This window comes from Bactrocera tryoni, chromosome 4 (assembly GCF_016617805.1).
Source record: "Bactrocera tryoni isolate S06 chromosome 4, CSIRO_BtryS06_freeze2, whole genome shotgun sequence".
Lineage (NCBI taxonomy): Eukaryota > Metazoa > Arthropoda > Insecta > Diptera > Tephritidae > Bactrocera > Bactrocera tryoni.
This window is the reverse complement of record NC_052502.1, coordinates 28,309,749-28,335,621: the sequence shown is the minus strand read 5'-3', so window position 1 is coordinate 28,335,621 and position 25,873 is coordinate 28,309,749. Positions and strand designations below refer to the sequence as shown.

General features: G+C 33.7%; 1 protein-coding gene and 1 long non-coding RNA gene across 3 annotated transcripts in view; one reads left to right on the top strand and one right to left on the bottom strand.

The window, feature by feature from the left end:
• The window catches only part of LOC120773841, a 306,574-nt gene that overhangs the window by 185,348 nt on the left and 95,353 nt on the right, over positions 1–25,873 (top strand). The gene's annotated exons all lie outside the window — the stretch shown is intronic.
• The window catches only part of LOC120773840 (LIM/homeobox protein Lhx1), a 162,830-nt gene that overhangs the window by 81,070 nt on the left and 55,887 nt on the right, over positions 1–25,873 (bottom strand). The window lies entirely within an intron of this gene.

Genomic DNA, 25,873 nt, shown 5'->3' with positions numbered 1-25,873 from the left:
AGGGAGAGGGTGAGTTCGAAGGATAAAAGCAAATAACTGTACTGTCACATGTATATACAGATAATGTGCAGGGAAAACAGTAGCGACAAAAACAACGCTAACAATAATAATAATATTGCTAAAATTATAAAATATGAAAATATGCAACGAAAATGTGCAAAAAGGCAGCAGAAAGTGCTGGCACATATACACACAAGCGGGAAAAAAATTGAGAGTAGATGAAAACACGATTAAAATACATAAAATTAAATATGTAAAATATAAGTATGCTGCCAATGTTTGAGAAGAAATAGTTTTATAAAAATCAGGGATGTATTTTTGTATCTGTGTATCACAGAAAAAATAGATAAATGCAGAATAGTAAAGGTAAATAATGAAAATGGCAGCCCGAAGCTTATACCAAAATAAATGACAACAGAAACATGAAAGATTTGCTAAGAAAAATGTTGTGTCGCAGAGAAAAAATTGCAATAAATGCAGTGCCAACATATCGAAGGCAGGCGAAAGAAAATCAAATACTTGAATATGCATACATACATACATATTTATATAGTTTACAATCTTATATGTATGTATAATATAGATGTATTCATAAATGTGGTTTATCATTTGTGGTAGTAAGTCACAGATACTGGCTTGCAAAGGCATGTGGAAGTAAACATATTGAAAGCATCAGTAGACAATAAATAATAATAATTCAGAGCACAGCACACAAAGCTGCGATGAAAGCATGTGGGTGGTCTTTGGAGACTCCAGCGTTGTACGTACATACATATAGTGTATAAATAGTATACATAAGTACATACGTATACATATGTGTGTATGTACAAGTGTTGCGCATTTATTGAAAAAGGAGCAGAATAAGCTTAGTCATATAAATTTAATACATAGCATATATTTTAATATGAATTTATATGCCTAAAATCCGGTAATGAGAAAAGAATCAGACGCAAAAATCTATCACTGGTTCGAGCATGTACAATAAAGATACTAATTATATTCCTTTTATGCCCGAACTGATATGAATGGTAATATACATACTATTATTCATCGATGGAACCCTTATACTTCTTCGCACTCACAAATTTTTCGCATGATTCGCATATTTAGGCAGATATTTTATTTGTTTTTATGTTCACATTTCGGGATCCCGCAATTAATATTGTCAAAATACCAAAATTTCGAGATTAAGATTTTATATTATGGAATACTGTTTTAAAGAAATTATTTTCGGGGTTTATATTTTCAAGATACCTAATTTTCTATTCATAGCTTTTTATAAGCAAAACTGTTTTATAAAAAATATTTTCGGTATCCTCAAATTAATATTTTCAAAAACCCGAAATTTCGCGATTAAGTGGTTTGTGTATATAAACATGATTTAAAGCTCAAATAAAATATTTTCGGGATCCCGAAAATAATATTTTCAAAATCCCGAAATTTCGGGATTGAGATTTTTGTTATCCAAACATGTCTTAAAGAAAGTATTTGTTTGAATACATACATTGCATAAGTTTGTTTTTTAAATTTCCAAACTAATTTATGTCTTCCATGCTTTTGGCTGAAGTAATAAGTTGTTAGATCCATAAATGCAAGGGCGATTGTAAACACCTTTGATTTCTTATAACAGGATTCTAAATCATTTTATGTTAAACCAACCACATTTTTATATGATTCTTTGCAATAAGGAGGAATGCATTATCCAAACAAACACCGATACCATCCCGTATGTTGGCTTTGGTGTTAGTACTCGAACTACCATTGCTGAAAACACGGCATACAATTTATGATTTTTTTTTTATATAACATATGTACATATACACTATTACCGACAGTCACAATCTCACAACGAAAGTTGTAGATACAAAGAAAATTTATGATTTACTAAGCACGGATGCGGGCACGTGGCGGTGACACAGCCAATAGCAGAGATCGCATGCTGCGATAAGCTGAAACTTCAATGGTGGGTTTGTTTGCAAACGATGTGTTGTACTCTTTTTTGTACGACTTATTGGGTGCATATATTTATAGCATAGGTACATATGTGTGTTGTAAGTACATACATATGTATGTATACTTGTTTGTATTTTTTTATATAGTGTGGGTAATTATGGACATTTGTTTTTTGTTTTTATCTGTAAGCTCACCTAAATAATTAATTTTTTTCACCAAATTTTTTTTGGGAAATAATGGTGGTCAATTGTCAGCCATCATTTTGTTTTAAATCTTCAAAAAAAAGTGGAAAATTTTTAATATATGCTTATGTATGTATGTATGTATATTAAAAGTCGCTTAAATATTAAATTAATTTATTGCGTTGCTTTATCGGAAAAAAACTCAATGTAACCTCTGCAAATATTTTTATTTTTAATTTGATTTTTGTTTGTTAAAAATTGTTGCGTTACGAGAAAACCTTAAACATAAAATAACCGTACTCGAAACAGCATTTTTTGTGGTATCAAAAATTAGTAAAATTAAATAAAAATTAATCAATTTAAAAAATTAAAGTAATTTTCTTAGGGGTAAAATTTAAAAATTAAACTTTCGATATTCTTTACTCGAAAACCATTTTTGGTGGTAAAAAAACTAAAAATTTATTTAAAAAAATAATTGAAAATTAATTAATTTTAAAATTAAATTAATTTAAAAAATTAAAGTAATTTATGTTCTTTACTCAGAAAACATTTTTTGTGATAATGTTAAATTAATTTACAAAATTAAAAAAAAATTAATTTAATTAAAAAATTTTATTTAGTATAATACCAAAAATATAAACTAATTAATTTATACAATTTTTAATAAGTTTAATAAGTTTAATTTTTTCAATTGCTTAAATTAGTTAATATTTATTTAATTTCATTAATTTTTTCTACCACATTTTTTTTCGTCAAAAATTAATTTAATTTTTCTTATTTCCTAATTTTTTTAAATGATTATTTTTTTAATTATTTTTTTTTGTGGTATAAAATTTAAAAATTAAACTTTCCATATAGTTTTCTTAAAATTTTCACCTATTTTCTTTTGAAAGTTTCTCGATTTTCTGATTTTCTTAAAATTTAAGTTTACTGAAACCCAATGCATTAAAGTTGTATAATTGTTTTTGTTGTAGAAATAATTCGCTCAATTCCTCATCTTTATATAACGGCTGTACCAACTATTGTGTTAGCTTTACTTAAATATTTGGCATCAAGAGTTACAAAGGCTTACAAATACCTGCCGTCGTACAAACACAAACATACATATTTTCCTCAGGGTGGTACAATGCGCGCCACTTGCTACTTGTGGCAAATAAAAATCGATTTCGAATTTGCCATGCAATTCTATTAAATTTGAACTACATCAAACCGTTTTAACACACACAGGTACTACATATGTATGTATATACATAAATGTATATGTGAATACAATCCGCCATTTGCCACCTTGCCACACGAGCAGTGCCAGCACATTGATGCCACCGGCCATATGCGCCATTTTTATTTTATTATTTCTTGCAATATTTTTATTTTTTCTACTCTTGCTTTTCTCTGTGCGGCCAATGGCTGTGTGCATGTGTTGGTTTATGCCTTTAAGCTGCTTCCGGCCCCTCACTGCTTTTGCGAGCATTTTATCTTTTGCTTTTATTTTTTCCGCTTTTTTCGCTTGCTTTGTGTACATAACCTTATTTTGTGCGACATGGCGCACAATTGCAACTATAAACACAAAAGGTACGAATAAAATGAAAAAAGAATATTTTCCTCTATATGTTTTCTATATGAGAAAAAGGAAATAGAGAGCTTGATAACACACGTGCACACACACACTTTCGTTTCTGTATGTGTGAGCTTGCCACAGACATTTTGTGGCAGCTGCCAATATTTCGTCTCCCCAGTGGTTTAACTTATCCATGCGCGTCAGTTGCTGTGCAGCTTTTATTGTGTTTGATCCCCAACTTTTCTCCAACACACACACACACACACACACACATGCATACAAGCATACATCTCACGTCAACTCACCGCACTTCACCTACACATCAGCATCTTTTCAGCCATCACGGGGCGCGCACATCCCTCGTGGCAATAGCGTCCCCCAAAAATGTCCTTTTTCTACAAGTGTTCGTGACTTTGTGTGTGTGTATATAAATATGTATACGTATGTATGTGTGTGTGTGTTGAACAATGTATAGGTATTTACGCTGTTTTCGACAGTTGGATTTGAATTCTCAGGGCTGGCCTGGTATTGTGTGACGTGTGCAGCATTTATTTTTTTGCTTAACGCTCTCCCCCTATCACTCTGCGCCCCCACCGAGGCCTTGCGACAATCCGCCAACCTTTCACCGACCCCAAAGTGCCGTGCTCTTTGTCCTTTTGTGTCTTTTGGGCTCAGTAAATATGTATGTACTACTTTTTCTGTTGTTTTTGTTGATGCCACGACTGCCACACTTGGCTTATTTGAGTCTACAAAAATTGCCAACCCAAGTATTTCGTCATCCTCACCGTCCTACCTACCTGCCTGCCCGCCTATCGACAGCGACCTTACTTCGCTTTCGCAGGGTTGCTTTTAGCGGTTTGATTTGGTTGGATGCTTTTATTCCATTCCATTCCCTTTCCGGTCCTGCCCACCCAACCATGCCGCGACAACCACTGACTGTCTGAGTTACCTTGTTTTCGAACTTTGGCATTTTCAAACTACAGTTTCCGGGGCGTCTTCCCTCTACAACCCGTCGCTTCCACGCGGTAAGCTCACCGGATTTTATTGTGCTTTATTCTCGCGCCCTCTCCATCGCCTCACCTCACCTCAGCTCATTTCACCTCCTTCGCGCCGCTGCTGAATCGTCTCTTAACCCATCTCGCAGTGGTAACTTCCGTTTGCTGTTTGTGCGCAGCGTCACGTGTTGGTATGCGAGCGCATGTTCCTGACTGTTGGGGATTTATATTTCAAAATGGTCGCCCGTCGCTTTGCGAAGTTTTTACTTATGCTTCCTCTTCGCCGCTTCGTGTGCTTTTTCTTCGTCTTCTGCATTGGGATTTTAACTTTTCTGCTGTTTTTGAAATATGACACGATTACGGGATTTTTTCCATTTTTATTTCGCTGTGGGATTTTTCTGTGTTGCGTTTCCTGTACCGTTTTTCGTAGTTTTTTTCTCATTTGTTGTTTTTGTGTGTGTGTGTTTGTGTAACTGTCTGCTTCGTTGCCGTTGGCTGGCTTAGCTGGGTTTGGTCGACATTTTTTGCCAAGTTTTTGCTATTCTACGAACACACACACACGCACACATTTTTGCGGTTGCTCGTGTATGTGTTCGTTGTCGTACAAAACTTTGTCGGATTTGTGGAAAGTTATTTGCAGTTTAAATGGGGAGAAAGGCGCAAGCGGCGCATTGCAGGATTATGAAAATATGTACAACTGGATCTCTGCTTTGGCGTCCATTTAAGCATGAAATTTAAAGTTTCGCTCAAGTTTTGCGCAAGTTTCTGCTAAAATTGCTATTTTCGCATGTTTTAACTGTTGCTTCGGTGGCAGGAGCGGTCGCTGGGTATATGAAAAACTATTCAAAATGGATTTGTTGGTTATGTCAGACAAACGTTATAAAAAATGAAAAAAAGTTAACTTCGACTGCAGGCCGGTATAATACCCTTCACAAATACAAAAGATACCACAAAAACTTGATTTTCATCGTACAGTTTGTGTGGCAGCAATATGCTATAGCGAACCGATCTGAAAATTTTCGTTTTGTTTGACAATAATTTGTGCGATATTTCGTGAATATGTGTTGTCAAATGAAAAAGTTTTCCTTACAGGAACTTAAATATGATCGATCAGTTTGTATGGCAGCTATATGCTATAGTGCTCCGTTCTGAACAATTTGTTCAGAAATTGTAGCTTTATTTTGGAAAATAATCTCTCCGAAATTTCGTGAAGATATCTTGTCAATTAAGAAAGTTTTCCATACAAGAACTCGACTTTGATAGTCCACTTTGTATGGCAGCTATATCTTAAAGTGGTATGACAACGACGACTCTGACAAATGAACAGCTTCTTGGGAAGAAAATCACGTTTGAAAAATTTCAGATCGAAATCTCAAAAACGGAGGACTTGTTTGCGTATATACATACATGCAAGCGGATAGATAAACAGAGGAGCACTCCTCGTCCAGGTTTCACGATCTTCATGTGCTGTTAGATTCGAAGATACACTCTTGTTTAAATATTCCACGGCGAAAAACTGCGTCAAGTAATTTTCACAGACTTCTCTTGAAGTGAACTTTACTCCATTTAAAGAGTTCTGCAGTGACAGATTAAATGATTTTTGCCGAGTCGTCAAAGATGTGTGTGGTCTAGCGTTGTCCTGATGGATTAGGAAGCCTTTTCTGTTGATCAGTTCTGGCCGTTTTTTTTCGATTGCTTGCTTCAGTCTCATCAGTTGTTAACAGGAAATTGTGGAATCAATCGTTCGACCAGGCAGGAGCAGCTCGTATTTCCTTTCCAATCCCACCAAACACTCCGCATAACCTTTCGAGGCGTCAATCCTGGCTTTGCGACCATTTGTTAACCTTCACTACGCTTGGACCATGATCTATTTCGCACATTATTATCGTATTTGATCCAATTTTCGTCTTCTGTTACCATTCGCTCCAGAAATGGTTCGATTTCATTTCCTTTCGGTCCATTAAATTTTGCACAGACAATTCATGTGGTATCCAGACATCGATATTCTTTTTTTAGCCAGCCTTTTTTTAAATGTTTCAAAACCGTTGATGATGAATGTTAAGTTCCTTAGCGATATCTTGTTTATGTGACGGTCCTGGTCAATCTTTTCCATAATTATATCGACTTTTTCAACAATAGGTCGAACGGAGCGAGGTGCATCTTTTACATCGAAATTTCCAGAACGGAAGCTAGCGCACCATTGTTGTGCTACACGAACTGATACAGCATCGTCTCCGTAAGCTTCACAAACTTCATTTGTGGCTTGCGTGGCATTCTTCCCTTTTTATACAAAAATTTTTAAATACAGCGAATTTCCTTATTATTTTCACTAATTTTTAAACAGCTGGAACTTTTTTTTCAACTTCTTCGAATTTATTTGGTTAAATGAAGCTTAAAATCTCACCTTTCTAACAATATATGTTATGACACAATGTGATTGGTAGCACTGGATATATGATTGCAACAACATCTATTCACAAAATACGAAAAGACTTTTTCGACTAGCCAATATTAGAGATCATCGGGAATATTTGTGATTTTCGTAGATGTTTCGAACTAAAAGAACATTAGTAATAGTGTATTAATTAAATTCGAGTGTAGACCTTTTTGAAGCTATATTCTCATCAGTTAAAGCTATCAGGAAATATTAGCTCTCTTTTAAAAACTATTACGGTAATAAACAGGATTGGTGAAGAACCATGGAATTAAGGCTATCTAACAAGTTTTGGGTGACAGACAGATTTTAAGCTTTCATACATGGCAGTTTCAAAAGAAAAAGTAATATTAAGACTTTTTATCGATAAGAACAGCTATTTCATTTAACTCAAAGCTTGTTGTTGTTATCATTATAGCAACAGAAAACATTTCCCAAATAATTTCGTGAAAAGTTGGCGAGTTGCCAAACTTTTGATGATTTGGTTTCAGTTATGTATATTGACTCTCCACTCGACATTTACCCGACTCTCATCGGTTCTCCCTCTCGAGCCGATCTTTTAATGACAATGTTTTATATTTTTCTCAATATAAATGCTAGCTTACTAATTTTTTAATATAAAATTTTTAGTTTTTGGTGATTCTTGTACTGGAACGATTTCTGTGTCCTTTCTTTGGTTTCTGTAGAAACACTTTGTAACTCTCATAACTTCAATCTAAAAATCTTTTTACGTAAGAACTACATTTTCAGCTAAATTTATGCGCAGCTGAACTTAAATAAACGCCATAAAGCAACTATAACCGATGTATGAAATGGGTGTTGCAGCATTTCTTAAACAAAAAAAATTAATTCCTCTGACTTTATGCAACATTCAACTCTTTACTTTATTGTGATGATGATTTTTATCATCTTTTTTGAAATATCGCATTACTGAAAACCGACAAACAACAGCATAACCGCATATAAAGTTCACATACGCCCAACAACAACAACAATAATAGTAAATAAACAAGTAGACCAGCAGATAGTAAAAAGTGCCATTCAAAGTGTGAATGTTTGCATGTGTGTGTGTGTGTGTTGGTTGGTTTGTGCTTTCTCGAGTGCGGCCCTTTTTACCGCAAAGTGTATCAAATTTATTGCCGAACATAACTTCGCACCGAAAATAGCATTGAAATTTATGTATTTCCACAGCGGTAACAGCGAGTAAAAAACTCCAACAACAACAACAAGTAGGAAAAGCAACGAATCACGTCATAAAAATAAAATATCGCCCAAACGCAAGTTCAACTTACACTACATGCATACCCACACACACGCACATGTATGTAAAGATATATACTCCCATGTAAATATGCATGTATGTACATGTGTTTCCGCTCGCACATATATGCTGGTAATAAAGTTGGCAACAACAACCATAAAGTGACCCTTGGTCATCGCCAACATCATTGCCGGCATCAAGCCAACAGTTGTTATAGTTATTGTACATGCCACTCACTCACACACACACACAGGCAAACCAAAATAAATGCTCTGGCTGTAAGGGCAAATAAAGTTCACTTTAATGTTGTGGCTAACACTGCAACAACAATAGCTGCAGCATCAACTATAAATGACACTAATAAAAAAGCGCTTTACAACAAAAAACAGCAAAAAAATCTCTTAAAAACCACCATATAAAATAAAATATGGTCAACACTGTCCGGTTCGGTCTTCGTTGTCGATCTCGGTACGTTCTGCAACCACTTTGTGGCTCGTACGCTATGTTGTATTGGTCCGTCAGTTGCTGGCTCAGCAGTTGATGTCGTTAAAAGTGTAACTCTTCGGTTACTCAAGTAATCCATAAAGCAGCCAAGTGGCCGCAAGTGGACCAAAATAACTGTCATGAGCATGTGAGAGTTTGTATGGAGCTTCAGGAAGCCCGTTTCGCTGATGAAAGTTGTGTGTTTGCAACATGTGGTGTGCTTTTTATATTTTTCAAACTTTTTTTATAGGAAAATTGTCACAGTCTCTCACTTGTCTTACCAAAGTTGTTCCTACAAAGTCCTCGCCTGCAATATTATCTCTTAAGATATAACCAGGGAGAAGTAAGAAATTCGTATCTAAGACGATTTTATTTTAAATCTTCAATTTTGTAATGTTGGGACGATAACCATGAGCTAGGAAGATCGGCTCATCCATACTTCTTCAAGTACACCAATATCTGGAAAGTACATATGACCCTTTTATGTATGTTGGTATGTTAGGGCTCACATTTACGACAAAGTGTAACACTCCATTTTTATATGTATATATATTATCACATATATGTATAAGTATAGTATATAAGAGTGTAGTTGAAAATATATAACTTTTACCTTATTTGCTTGTATGTTGACCCCTTTTTTATATTTTAATTTTATATCCCTTCGTTCTTTCATTCCCAACCGAACCACTGCCAAGTTGTGACCGCCCTCTACATACCTAACCCTGCTTTGTTGAGCCTTCCCAACCGCCTGTTGGCTGCTTTATTGACCCTTTGTGCTCGTTAAGCTATATTTTACGAAAATGCGCACATCCGTTTTTATATAAATATCATACATTATGTACATACATCGGAAAAAAAATAATACTTAAACTAGAGTAAGGTTGTGAATAAATATATGCGAATACTATATACATATGTATATGCACCTAACATAATTTTTCTTAACCCGAAAACACACATAATACATTTAAATGTTTTGGTTACCCCTTTAATGGTTCTTCTTCTTTACGTACTGATAGCAATAAAACAGTTAAATATATGTGTATGTGTAAAAGTCCAAAAAAACCTTCGAATAATCAATTCTTAAATTGCAAAAATATTTGCACATTTTTATTAGAAGTATTTATTGTTAAAAATATAATACAAGCTGTATATATGCTTATGAAATAACAAATTATCTTTTATTTATTTGTAATAGTCATTATAAAATATTGAAACAACTTTCTTTCTTTTTTTATTTCAGGTATGTCTTCTACATTTACATCTCCAATAGTTTTTTGGTCCGAAATGTCTGTAGTAAAGATTAGAATAGGTCAAATTATGGAATTATGGAGGAAGGTAGGAAGTATTGAAGTATCTTAGCTTTAAACGCCACTGTGTGCTCAGCCTTAAACATTATGAAATTGCTGAAGAAAGTTTCCTTTGTGATAATGAGTGGTTTACTGGTGAAAAGTGCCTGCAAAGACTAACATTTTTATTTCAAGGCGTTGTCTAAAATTGCTAAACAAGAGGAGCATGAAATCGAAAAAATGTCCAAAAAGCGCGTTCTTTAGTGAATCAACAATAATTTACAGATTTTAAATATGTTTTTCAGTTTTATCAGATTCGTACCAAAAGTTAAAAAATCAATACTTTTCCGAAAATGCTTTTCAAGCCGAATAAGCGACGAGAATAGTCAGAGCGGTATACAGCTTTAGCTTTCGATATCTCATGAACCGACATGTTTTCGTTTACGTCCGCTATAGAACATGCTTTTAGTTATATCTACATTAAAAATATGCCAAATGAATAGATTTTTTCTAAACGCGAATTTAGAGGAACTCCTTTATATTTTAAAATTTTCTAATTTTCCAAATTTATTTCAGGTTAAACTTTTTTAAGTTTTCTTCGAATATAGTGGTGGAAGTATACTAATTATTGTACTATTTTAGTTCGAAAAATATCCAATTTTCCGATTTTTTTACTTTGTAATACATAGAAACTTTAGGCCGTTAAACCTACATTTGAGTTGCTTAGTAACCAAAACTTTACCGAAATTATTTTCAAAAATCGCATTATTCGTAGTGAAAGATTTGCAGGTTTGAAAATGTATGTGCTTGTTTTTTTGTTTAGTAGACTAGTTCGAAAGCCTTTGAAAATAGTAACAATCGAAAGGTCGGAAAGAAGAAGGGAAAATAACTCGATTTCCGACAAAACAACGAGTCATATAGAAGAAAGTTATGGTATACGACAGAGTTGTTGGTAATGAAAACATCTACAACTTTAGTATTAAGGGGTTACATGGATTTCCTCGGGTAAGAAACAACCTTTTTCAAAAATTTGTTTCTCATATAAAAATCAAATATTTGATTCGAGTTTTTTTTTGTTAATAGTGTAAACAAAGAAATTATGAAATTTTCGGAAAAAAATATTTTAAACTCGGTCATTGCGACGCCATTTCCGGTGACCTCTCGGAAAAAAGATCCGCCTGCGTTGGCAAGCTAACTCCTTATCGGATCATCTAAAGTGAAAAAATACGTGTTCTAGTTAAACCTTAACTTCGAACTTGGACGAAGGACAAAAAACTGAAAATAGAATTTTTTGCAGAAATTTTTACAAAAAAATTAAAATTTCAGTAACAGTTTCGCGACATTTTTTTTTTCAAATTGTTGTTATCGAAAAAAAATCCTTCGTCCAAGGCTTTAAGAATTGTTCCTCAAAAACCTCTGTAAAATTTCATGAAGATCGATTCAGTAGTTCTCGAGAAACCTTGCCAACCGACTTCACAGTTTCGAGAAAAACGAGAAGCTAGCCTCCAGGGCACACTTTCTCAAGGCTGTATCTCCGAAACTATTCAACTTAAAAATTTAGGACAAGATTCGAGAAGTGTTGTAGAATTTAATAAGACAATACACAATTCGATTTTTTTTTAAATTCCGTAAACCCATGTAACCCCTTAACACTTTTATCTCATAAACTCAAAATTTTTATGAAAAATAGTTTTGCAGACTTTCTTTCTTTTCTTCTTTTGTTTTGTTTTCTATAATTATCTACCTTGGTTTATAGGTAAAATCTGAATATGGGAATATATTAGAACGAATATAGGGAACTTTTTTATATCTATCTAGGCAATCGTATTGATTATTGTTAAAAATACATAAAATTGCGGTATTTGGCATACTAAAAATATATTAGGCCCACCTTCGTCTCACACATTTATACTAATAGGCATATAAATTACATACATTCATTGCAAAAACTTCATATTTAAAATGCTGTAAATATAAATAAGTGACAACTACGGTAATTACTTTACTGGTTATGGACATGATTGTGTAGAGAAGTTTAAAAATGCATTTTAATCAATACTTCGATTGTAGACACACATTATGGTGCCTTAAACAAAGTATTTTCCAAAGTATTTTTCGAAAACTCACACTTAAGACAAATACAGCACCATAATTATGCAGTAATATTCAATTAGCATTCGGTTTTTGTTTTTAATTATTTCCCATGCAGTCAAAGTACCTCTAAATACTTTTAAATTCCATCATTATTACACAAGCAACAGCGAAGCTGCAACCCCTGCTGACATTTCTTTGACAGTCTCAACGCAGGAGTCATTTCAAAGCGCTGCTGCTGCGAGCGAGCGCGCTTACAAAAACAGCAGCGAAAAAAATTGCACAATCAGATTGGCAGACTGTTAAAAAATGATGTTCTTTTTTCACCAGTAGCACCATCACCATCGCCACCCCAATGCATTGGCTAACGATGAGCCGAATGACATGCTGCTGTAATAGTCAGCGAGCCGCCAAGTACCAGCAGACAGTAGACAAACAGCCCATTTGCAGTTTAAAATTCCGTTTTTTCGCGCAAAAATTTTCCTTTGAGTTTTTGTCATTTCTTCACTTTGGGTTTTTCGCCTCATTTTGTGTTTTTTTGTGTTGTTCGCTAGTGCCATAAACCGGCTACTGTTTTTTGCGCCCATTGCCGCATGCCTCACGCTTGTGGCAGTTGCAATTTCCTACAAGAACTCAAAACGTTTAACGGCCGCAAATGGTGGTCGTGCTAAGCGTGTGACGGACTCTCTGTTTGACTACATAGATTCACGCCTAAAATGTCAGAAAAGTCATTAGGATGTTAGACATGACAGGCGCGCGGAGAGTACGAGAAGCGGTTGGTGGGTACAGCGGCAGCAGTTGGTAGCAGCAGCAGCAGCGGTGATAGAAAAAGGCTGGCATGTAAAAAAGGCGGCGCGTGAGTGGCCAGCAAGCGCAAAAGTTGATGTTGTTGCTTTTTTAGTTGGAGTGCAGTTGTTGTCGGCGCTGCCATCTTTATGGCTGTGACTCTAGGCTAAGCTGTAGCCATAAGTCGGCTTGTGACTGCTTGTCTCTTTGGCTTTGATGTGGTGTCTATAGGCAAAGGATTGCGCTAGTGTTGAGTGAAAGAGAGTTTACTAAAAAAACTGTTTTTGTACTGTGTTGCAGTTGCAAGTTGTTAGTATTCACCGCCAAGTTATAAACTTTATTTTTTTTTTCTGTTTCGCTGCTGTTTTCTATGCCACAAATTATTGTTATTGTTATCTTGTTCGGCATTGTTTTCATGGCGCGTTTAAACATTTTTTGATTTATGACCGCCGACGATGTTCACAGCAACAAAAAAAAGACGCCCGCCTCGACCATTGTCCATCATACGCCGCGGCGATGATTTGTGTGGTTCGCTGCCACGGCTGCCGCGCGACAAAGCCCAAGCAGCCGACTGCACCGGCCATCAAGTGCGCGCTACTACGCCATTTCAACGGAAAGCTAAGCGTTCGACGTAAATCGCTAAAAATGCCGGGTGAACTCATCACCAACGCGCCCACAAGCGCGCTTCCCCACACTTGCCCCGCCGCATGTGTACTTAGCAGTAAATATGCCGCCGCTGTAAGCGCTTCGCCTCGAAACATTAGCTACCAACTATTTACGACCGCCCAGCTCCTGCGCGCTCCACCACGTCGGCATACGCTGCGCTTGTCGGTACACGGTGTCGGTCGCTTGGTGTCAGCATTTCGGGAAATTTATGGAAAGTTGTAAATTTTCATCCGTCACAATTGCCGCGTGAGTTGGCAATTTCGCGAATGCACGTCAACGGCAGCGACAACAACAGTAACAACAACAACAACTGAGCAAAAACACAACAATGATAACGACAGCCGCCGCTTGCGTCAGCGCGCATCTCTGCCTTTGTTTGCTTACAGGTGTTGCTGTAACAGCGCGAAAAAAGGACTTTTGCTGTAGTCTGCGCGCTTGCCTCATTGCAGTTGTAATTTAAAATGGCAATTAAAATGTGCGACCTTTACAATCGTTGCGCCTTTGTACGCCCGGTCGGTTGCCCCGCTGCTTGGTTGGTTGTTAGTCGGGGCGCGCTAGTGTCGACATGCTGGCTTGGTAGTGCGCGCACTTGAGGGCGGCAGGCAAAGCCGACGGCGGCAGGTGCGCAAGGATGCCACTGTGTCCACTTTACTATCGCTACCGTGGAACAGCAGCATGATTGATTAGTGGCCATAAAAAATAGAGAAGCGACGGCGCAAACAAGTAATTTAGTTGTTTCGTTGCCTGGAGGCGGATATGGTGCTCAGTTAGCATTGCGTATATTTGCAAGTTTCGGTATAAATATGCGTTTTGTGCGTGCGTTGTTTGACGTAGCCGTGATGATGCGCGAAACATGAGATTTATTACGTTGCTTAACTAACTTCTCTTTATCAGTTTAGAATTGAAGGCGAATAATGGCGCGTATATGTTTTATATGTAATTGAGAGTAGCTGGAATATACTGTTATATTAAAAAATTGTCTAAAACTGTTATAGAAAAACTGAAAAGAAATCGTTATATTTGGGAAAGTATGAATGACATTTTTTGTTAAATTTCTGCAAACAAATTCAAACTTATTTTTCCTTTTCTGTGAAAGGCCAGCAAGCCACTAAGTTGATGTTGTTGTTTTTAGTTGTTGCTGAATTTGTTGTTGTCGGCGCTGCCATTTTTATGGCTGTGACTCTAGGCTAGACTGTTGCCACAAGTCGGCTTGTGACTGCTTGTCTCTTTGACTTCGAATACAGGAGTTTTTCGAACTTCAATTATCCCTCAATAGCAAATAGCATTCATGAAAACCCAATATTTGCGTGAAAACAAGACTTGCTGAGGGGTAACCGCCGGAAAACTGTCAAAAATAATTATGCCAATAATTTTATATTTTACTGTCGAAACTTAAACACTTCATTTCGCTCTCTTCCTAAAGCATTTTCATAAATGGCACGAACTCGTATTGATCGGCTGTCTAGAATAGGCCTGTTAGTTCGAAAAAATATTGCGAAATTGATGCTACAAAAAGTACTAATATAACATAGAATTTAATTTCAACTTTAGTACAGATTCTCAGAATTTACTTTGATTAAAGTGTTAGGTCAGCCTAGGATTTTCAAAAAATCTTAAATTTTGTTTGCCTTAAAATCCGCTTTAGAGTTCTAAAAATATTTTTTTATTTATTAGAATTGTGAGAATATAAATATTTCTTCTTCCAATTCGTTATAGGTTCGCAAGTTATCACGCTAATCAACTTCAGCAAAATCATTAAATTGGGTTTTCACGAAACTGCACTTTCCAGCTCGGCCGACGATAGTGGTAGTCGAAGATAATAAAAATATCTGCTTGAAATTTTAACTGTAGCTTCTCAGTTACCTTGTTAAATAATCGGCGTAAAATTTTCTTTTTATTATTACTCCCTATTTAACTTGTAATTTTTTCTTCTTTAAAAATGTGATACCGAAGATCGCCGCACTAGACGCCATTTTGTATCATAATGCCGATATACAAGTACACAGTTTACTATATGCCCAAATAAATATTCAATAAAGCCTATAACAGTGACATTTGGCTTCCAGAGGTTTCCCCGAATTTGCCGTCGCTCATTCGTTGTTTTCAGAATCCTCGATGATTACACATTGTGGTTAGTGTTTTTGGTTATTATGGTTATTAATTATTGCAGTTTTCAGAAGCGCCAAATCTATTTTTCAAATAATTATTATTTCTATTTATTTTATAACCTTACACTTTCCCACTTCAATTTTTATACCAAAAAGTTACTAAGAATAAACTCTCTAAATTGTTTGTATTATTTTTTGAATTTATTACCAAATATACAAGTCACTTCGGTTCTCGCAAAATTTCATGCGTCACATCTGCTTTTCAACTTTTCTCTGGAAATATTCTTCACACAAATAAATAATGATTTAGTACATATTCCGTCATTTATTTTACTGAACACAGTCATCTTTAAGTACGGTCTTTGCAATTAATGTTAATACGTACAGTACACTTGCAACAACAATGAAATGAAATGAAAACCAAGTATGCAAATATGTATTTACATACATAAGTGTGTGTTAATTTTCAGTTATTATTTTATATTTCAAATATTTTTATTTTTATTTTTTAATTCCAATTCCAATTGAGATTTTATATAAAGGTGTAGTTATTTGCATGAAAAAAACTCGAATCAATTTTATCAAAAATTTTTTTTTTTAATTTCAATTGAATTTTTCTAAAAAAGTAATTTGTATGAAAAAAATCTCCGACGGCAATATATTCCGACCGCCGTCGGTATATCGTCTTACTTGGCAACAACCGTCGGCATTCACTCGCATATTCGTTAAGCTTTTTAGCAGCAGCGTTTCATTGTCAAAGGAATTCAGCAGGAATATCATACAAAAAATTGCTTAACATTTTTTAAATAAAAATTGTAAACTTTTTTTTTTTTAACTTTTTTTAAAATATTTTTTAACTTCTTTTTAATTTTAAAATTTTTTTATTTTAAATTTTTATATTTCTACAACTTTTTTCAGATTTCTTAAATTTTGGTTCCTATTTTTATTTTTTTCTTTTTTAATTTTATTATTTTTATTAATTTTCTTATTTGCTTACAACCTTTTATTAACTTCTTTTGTACATTTTGCACTCCATAGCGTCTTATAGGCACTTTACGCATTACAAAAGCGGTCACACTTCACTATTTAGCTTTCTAACTCGTCATTTGGCTGCTGTTGTGTTTTATTTTCACACACATTTTCTTAAAAAAAATATTTTTTTCACACACCTGCTGACATTTAGGGATTATCTCATTGTAACTACTTTTTAATTGTTTAATTTGTATCCTTTTTACCGCTGCCGTGGCACAAAGCAAAGCAAAATCCGTCGCGCACGTAATTAACACAATTAAAATCAAAACATTAATGACCTTTTATAAACGGCCACAACACACATGTACTGGCTAAGTAAGTTTGTTTATGTGTGTGTGTATGCGTGCGTATGTATGGTAGTACATACCGACATTTGCCTCTGCTTCAGTAGAAAGAAAACACAAACATTTACACCTACTACTACCACTCCTAATTATGTTAATTGTGAATACTCACATATACACGTGTGTGTATATGTACATATAGCGCTTATATGTATATGGAACAGTGTGTATATACAGTTACAAAATCATGTGCATCAGTGGAGCTACGAAAATATTGCGTTTCGCAACCTAAGAGCATATTTTTCGTTAAAAGAGCGTCGAACCTTACGTAGGAAATGATTTCGCTCACTTCTAAAGAGAGGATTTAATTCGTAGCATTTACACATTGCACAAAAAGTAATAAAAGAAACGAGAGTGTAGCGCGGTAGTAGAAGAAAACATCCGGAAGGAGCCCAGTTTTTTATTTCTTATAATTTTTTTTGCCAAAAAAGGAATATTTCTTATTGGGAATTATTTGTTATCGTCAAAATAAAAATAATAATAAAATTTTATGGCCTACTTTTTGGCGTTATGATGAAAAAATATAATGTGAAATATATTCTTGAAACATAAGCACTCTTTTATTTTTTCCACACTCTAGTAGAAGTTAGAGAGAGACAGCTACGTCATGCATAACTGAAATAATAGAGTAATAAAATATCAAAAAAATCCCAATAAATTCTCTCTACAGCGCAAGCGCCTAAAAGTGCACATTACACAAGTACTCCAGTATTTTGTGTGGGAGTATTTAATGCTAATTAAACCGTTACATATGCGAGAGTATAAGAAAGAGCGCAAGCAGTGGTGAGTGAGAGTGTAAGAAAGAGAGCAAAAACGCTGCTGTGTGAGAAAATGAATATGTTAACCTGCCTTTTTGGGGTAAGTGAAGCATACATGTGGGTGTAAGAAACTCTGTATATGTAACTATGCTACAAAAAATGTGTTTATTTGCTTGCGAGAAAAAATCGCTGCCAACTTTTAGTATGTCAAAAAGTTGTAAATTTCAAGATAAAAAAAAATTATTGAAATATTTCCATAGAGGAAAATTGCTGTCAAAGAACTATATCTAATGTGAATAGTGCAAATTTCTTGAACTTATTTGAATTTCGATATACTATATTTCTTTATATGTATGTACATATGTATGTATATCCTCCATGCAAGCTCCTGTGTCCTTGCTAGAGCAGGTGTCTGTCAGACAAATATGGCGTCTTCAAAGCCAATCGAAGCGCAAGTAAATGCTGCGGGTGCTTAGCGATGCTTGAAAGTTGTTTTGAGAAAAAATAAATTCCAAGAAATGGAAAATAAGAAATTTCGAGCAGCTCAAAAGGAGAAGCCAACACTGGGAGAAGCAACAGCGTGAAGGCAGCATATAAGCAAAGGACTAAGTGGCAAGACGACTTAAGTGTAGATATGCCAATAAATGCAGACATAGACACAAATTGTGGGTGGTGCAAGCAAAGAAGCTGCAAAAAAGCATACTTTTAGGCGAATAAGCTGGTGGTGGTACGAATTTTAGTAGAGAAATGTAAAGCAGAGGTAGAAGCTGAAATGTGAGGAGATAAAGAAAAATATGTAAATGTAGAAATACTTGGAAAATAGGGAACGCAAATGCAGTAGCTAACTAAAGCGGCAAATTCGGTTGAATACTCTTTTCCTTTCCTGTGAAAATTTTCAAAGGCAATCTCTATTTATTTGTATCCACACTGTGTATTTACGCTTGCGTTAGTATATTTTTGTGATGTATATGTAGGCATGTTTCACTTTAAAAGTCATTTACACAATTTTAAAGTAAATAGAAATTGTGTTATCCGTGTAGGCGTTAGGTAAATATTAGCTGGCAATTGCTATAGGCTAGAAGAATTATATTAAAGGGGCGCGATGGGTTATCCTAACTAATATATTTATGTACTTTGGGATTTTTTTTTCAAAAGTGTCAGTATTGGCTTATACTATAGATTTTGAATTCTTAATAAGGCCATAACCGCATAAGCGGGGTCTATGCCTATAAAAAAGAAGAAGAATACGCTTTTTAAAGATTAATTTGTTGTTTCATTGTACTATAATTTCTTATAGAAGTTTGTAATCCTGATTCGGTATTATTCCCAACGAATTGAGTAGAAACTTCACGTTTTCGACAGCAAAATACTTCTTGAAAAAAGGTTACTCATACGCCAAGTACCTACTAGATCAAAATAAATGTTTCAAGCAACACGACTACAATGTCTTAAATTGTTGCATATAAGTCTTTGAAATGTTTAGAAATTGCGATTGTTAAGATTTTTTTTTTATTTTCTGTTTATATTTATTTTTTATATTTTTATTTAAACATATTTTTTTTTTTAATTTTTTTCTTGTTACAATTTTTATTGAGACTATAAAAATTAATTTTAATAATTAAAAATATATTTTTAATTTTTTTTAAATTAATTTTAAAATAAATTTTGTTTCTTTTTTTGTTTTGTAATAGTTATTTAATTCAATTTTATTTTAATTTTAACGGTTTTTACAAGTTGAGGTTATTAAAAAAATACATAAATATACATATGTACATGTGTTTTTTAACTTTCAAATTATGTTATTTTGCAGAAATAGTTGTTTCTGAATTTTTTGCTTATTTTTGCATGTTTTTATAATATTGTTTGAATTAAAAATAAATTTTACAAGTTAAAATTATTGAAAAAAAAAATTATCTCAACTGTTTTCCCAAGTTGGCCTTATTAAAAAATTATATTATTTAACTTTTGTTTTTAAGCAAATTTTATTTATTATTTAGAATTTTGTTTTTGCTTATTTTTTTTAATAAAAAAAATTGTTCGTTAAAAAAATTAATTTAAATAACTTTTTACACATTGAGATTATTGAAAAAAAAATATTGTTTATTTGTTAATATATTGTTTTTTTAATTATTTAATTTTTTTTTTTATTTAAATTCTTTTTTAATTTTTAAAATTTGTTTATTAAGTTGTATATTTTGTAATTATTTTAATTATTTAAATTTTTTTAAATTTTTTCAATTTTTTTAATTATTAATTCTTTTTTAATTATTTTAATTTTTTTATTTTTTTCCTTAATTTAATTAAGTATTTGTTTCTGTGTTATTTCCACTCAAAGAACCGAAATTGCAAATGTTATGTTTGTGCACTCGTCAAGCATCAAATATATAGATGTTGATATATTTTTTTACCATCATTTGATGCCAAAGACAATTTTCAAAAATAAACCTTTCTAGTGAAATGAATTTTCTCTCCGAAATTGATATTTTGTTTGACAACTTGATTATTTACATTTCGTCAAGGCAATTTTAGAGTTCACTCAGGCGCGACGCATGACTCCACACCGCGCTATACAACTCTACCTACACACTCGTACACTGCAACACTGCATAGCCACTTACACCGACGTGCGCACTTTCTACAATTAGAAAAAAGACTTGCCCGCTGCGACAACATAATTTTTCGTTTCATTGAATTTTCCTCAAGCAACAACTGGAAAATAGAGCAGCAAGCGAAAATTCATGCCGGCAACAAAGACAAAATAAATGTTGCAGCACAACGATTAAAGCTAGAACAAAGCGCACAGAAAAAAAACTCCACGAACGAAAATTAAAAAGCATAAAAGAAAAAAAACTAAAAAACCATTGAAATATGAAGAGAAGCATTCGATAAAAAGCAAAATGTTGAAACAAAATCGCAAAAGCACTCGCTTTAAAATACGGAAAAGTTTCAAATGAAGTGCAGAACGCGTTGGTTGCCTTCCCGGGAGACAGATTTTTCGTTAAACGCTTGGCAAATATTTGCTTTACGCAGCGAAAACGCGCTGTAAAATATATGTATACTGTGAAAATGGCAGCCGAAATGTTAGTGTGGGTGCAGTCAGCAGGCAGCAAGGAGGGAGTAAAGATGCTTGCAACGGCAGCTCAGCGGCAGGAGTAACGCATGTGAATATACGCGAACGCACGAATGGAAAATTAAGTAAATGCTTTTTGAAGGTTTTTATGCGTACTCCTTCCAATTCAAGCAGGAGTAGGAATACATACATACATACGTGTATGTATATATATGTATATTTCTATGCTCCTTAAAGCCGCGCGCAAATAAATTTTAAAGCTGATCATGTTGAAGTGATAAGGCATAAGTGAGATATGTGCGTGTCTGGTGCGCAAACACAAGCGCCTGTGGCAGAGTACGTGTATAGGAGAGGCTTGTAGATGCTGTATTTTCCATTTTTATTTTTTTGTTGAAAGTATAGTAAGGAGAATTTAGAATATTTTAATGTATATATGTGTGTGTAGCATACCGGAAGGCGCGAGCACGTATTTGTGTTGCTAGACGCGCTGTAGATGTAGTGCTGTGGAAATTTAAATGATGTTGCACGCAAAAAGAGGAAGTTGCCATACACTTATATAAATATTATTGAGCCTATATATGTATATATAATTCTACATATGTGCAACATTTTATACTCAAGTACTCACGCGTGAAGTTGCGCAAATTTCGCCTGCAGCTATTTAAAAGAGGCGGAAATAAACGTTGGCAAAGCAAATATGGGAGCTTATATATGTATTTGTAGAAGACCGACGAACTCGCGGTATATCGAAATTAAAATATTATATAATTTTGTTAAATTTTTTTAAATAAGGTTTTTGATAGTTAATAGTTATATAAACAAATTGCTTATTAAAAAATATGTATTATAAAAGTTTTTCTTTATAACAAATTAAAAAAAAAATTATCAAAATATATAATATTTTAATTTCAACATAACGTGTGTTCCGCAGCATTCTACAAATTTGGGTTGTAATATTTGCTTTGTCACCGTATAATAAACATAATTTTTTTAATAAAAAATGTTGATATATATTTTTAATAAAAATTTTTGAAACAATTTTTTTTTTATAAAAATTTTGAAATATTTTTTTAAAATAAAATTTTAAAAAAATTTTATAGTAAAAAAATTCCATAATTTTCACTGATTTTCGAAATAATTTGTTTTATTGTTTTATGAAATTTAAAAAATATTTTAAAAAAAAAGTTTCCTTAACAGTTTGCTCACAGCTCAAAATCACTACTTTCTTTTAAAAATATCTATTTCGAAAATTTCCAAAACGTTAAATTCGGAAACTCAATTTACATATTATTTATAACACCCACAGATAAAAAACATATACCGCTTTGTATTTATGTATGTACATATAACCCTACATCCTCCTAGTTAGCAAAGCCACATTTTACACAGATATGCACACACCTACACTGACAATTTTAATGGCTTATAAATCAAGTGCCATTACTATCGATGTGAAGCAGCGCGTATGAGCATAAATCATATGCAAATGGTTGACTATTCCCTTACAGATCTGATATATGAATATTATCGCTTGCATATATACACATTAGCTAATATAAAAATATATATTATAGCGCTTATTTGAATATAGTTATCGCAGTGGATTGTGGCTTTATGCCATTAACGATATTTTATGCAGCTAACAAGGCTTCAAGTGGGGTCCTGTACTAAGCAATTATTTAATTGTATATATGTATAGTATATCTATATCAACTTTATCTATTAATTTATTATATATAGTATTTTATAGTTTCATGTGAAAATATATAATTTATATGCTTGCGTATATGTGAAAAAGAAATTCTGGAATGAAAACGTTGAGGCAGTTTCGAACGCTCCCTTTTATGAATGGATAGTACTTGGAAAGCAGTTTCCACAACTGTGTGTGTGTGGGTTTTTTCGATAATATCAAAGCAAATCTTTTCTAAATTCATTCGCTATATCTTTGAATAGAAATAAGAGTTATTGTAAGATTTTGCGTACACCCCGTGCAGAACCTCCCGACTTTATTATCTCTTAAGGGTTTATGTCCAATTGTGACTTTCAAAACAAATCTAATTTTTTACATATTGGTATATACAATGCACATACTATATTTAAAAATATTATCCGAAAATTCAAAGTTGATTCGGCAATTATTTTCGGAGATATGAGCCTAGTTGTAAGAATATTTTAGCTTAGTTAAAATGAAAATTGTATCTAGTTCTACACTCACTATCTGAATGCATTTATTGTTATACTATTTTTTTGTTTTTTTAATTTTTTTTTTTTTGATAATTTTAAGCAGAAAATGCTTTCTCACATGCCAAGCACCATAATTCGAAGGCCTGCCTGGAAATAACTGCGGGTTCAAGACGATTGAAAGGAGCATTTTTTATTTCGTTTATCTCTTTTTTCGTGGTAGCAGCTGTTTAGCATCCTGTGTTTTAGCATTTTCTTAGAAATTCTACCATAATATTGTATATGTTTTTAATGCCACTAGAAATTAGAGATTTTGACAAACATAAGGCCTACTGATCTTTCAAAAAAATTTGATGTTTTCACATAAGAATTTTATGTTGAAATGAAAATTTTTGTTTGGTTTTAAGTCCCTTCCTAAACGCTGATCACAAGTAATTTAGTTTTTCTATCATTTTTGTTATTTTCCTTTCCAATGGGTTTCATATCTTTTTTTTTTTCTTACCAAAACTATCTACCCTGATCAAGTTAGTGATTGTATTCTTGAATAAGTGGGAATTCCTCAAAAACAGGATTTTCGTGGTTCCGTTGCTTAGAATGTAGTTAAATTTATGGTACCGTGATGGTTTATTAGCTTTTTCGGAGTCTTCTTTTATTTATAACCAACGCAGCATTGTTAAGATTGGTTAAAAAATCTGTCTCTGGTTTGACCTTCTTGGGGTATGTGTCTCTACTAGACGAAAAAATGAAGTTTCACACACGTCAGAATCTTGAGCAAGCATTTCCTTATGATTCGATTACCTTTTTCGTCGGCCCTTATAAGTGATTTACACAATTGTTACTCATACGGCATGGTGTACTGCATGAATACAGTAGAATCGATGCAGAACTTTAACTGCGTATAACTATTAGAGGAATGTTTTTATGAAAAAAACCATCAGATCTTTCAGTAGTGTGGAACTTTTGTATTAGCATGTCAATATTTTAGGATTATGGGAGTTTTTGCTTTTGAGTTAAAAAATGTTAAAAAATGTATTGCAAAAGTTTAAAAAACTCCCGTGTAAAATATGTATATGAAGATAAATCAAATTGGGAAATAATAGCTTTGTCTTAGTGAATATAATTTAATAATAGACGGAGGCCATTTTCCACTTCAAAATCTCTTACCAGACCGAACAAGACTTCCATCTCTAACAATATATGCAAACACTATTGCAACAATCCACCAAAATAACAGTGGCAACAAAATAATTATGCTGCCATTAAGTAATTGCTGACAACAAAAAATTCCAAAACACAAAAACAAGAAAAAACAAATATTTTAATCAAATTCAAACAAATCATTTACAAGATTGGACGATTGGCGTTAGACACGCCACAGAGACACATACGAAACGAACACGCCGCAAATGGCAGGCGAACGAACAAAATTTGATTATCGAATTCCCCAAGTATTATTTAACGAAATTGCATTTAAATACACCATGTTGGATAACAAATTGTATGAACAATGGCCGAAGTAATATGCGACAACATTTGTGCTTATCACGTGGCTGCTGGCGTGGACGGACGACTAATGCCGAAGCAAAATGGACAAAATGCCAATAGTTGCAACAACAAGAACAACAAACACGTATTAGGCATACAATAAGAACAATAGCAACAACAAAAAGTTAATAACAGCAATAACAATAACAAATAACTATTAATGCAGCGACAGCAACGGCAGCTGTTGCCTAAATGTTTGTTGCATTGTTGGTGTTGTTGTTGCTAATAATTTGCATTGTCGCCGGTGAATACTGTTGCTGTTGCTGTTGCTGTTGCTGCGCCCATGTGGCATTTGTCGTTTGTTAGTGTGTTGGGTTTTTTGTTGTTGCTGTCGCAATTTTTGTTATTGTTGTTGTAATGCATATTTTGCTTGCACTGTAAATTTGCAACAGCGCATTATACAGTTCAAAATGACAAAGCACAACAAATAGCGATGTTGTTGTTGTCATCGTCGCTGTTGCAGCTGCCTTAATTGTTGTTGCTTTTGTTGTATTTTATTGCTTGCTTATGCATGCACTTTGCAATAGATGCATGTGTCGTCTGTTGTGACATTAACATAAAACAATAGAAAATTATTAGTAAATGCATGCGTTGCAACATACATGCAACAACAACGAAATATGACAATAACAATAAATACAACAACAACTTTACAATGCACTTTAAATTGCTTATGTTGTGATTGTAAATTTTGTTGCTGCCAGCCAGCCAGCCAGCAGCTTTGTGGTTAATGTCTGTTGTTGTTGCAACTATTATTGTTGTTGTTGTCCGCTATTTATGTTTCTATCTGTGTTAATGCATTAGCATATGCCCAACAAACACATGTAAGTCAGCTAATTAACAAACATATTGTTGCCGCTCATGTTCTCCGCTCCCCCATCACTTTCGCTGCTGGGGCAGCCTTCAGCTCTAATCTGCAGCACTTTAAAGCACAGTAATATTTCACGACAATAACATTAATACATTTCGAATTTTATGCCTTAGAATTTATGTTCGACTTTGGTATGGAGTTCTCATTTGCAACGATTTGATGGCAAAAGGCAACGGAAGGGACGTGCAACTGCCTGGCGACACTGTGTGGCATGTGTTACAAATAACTTTTCCTTCAGTGTTGCATTACTACATATTTATTTT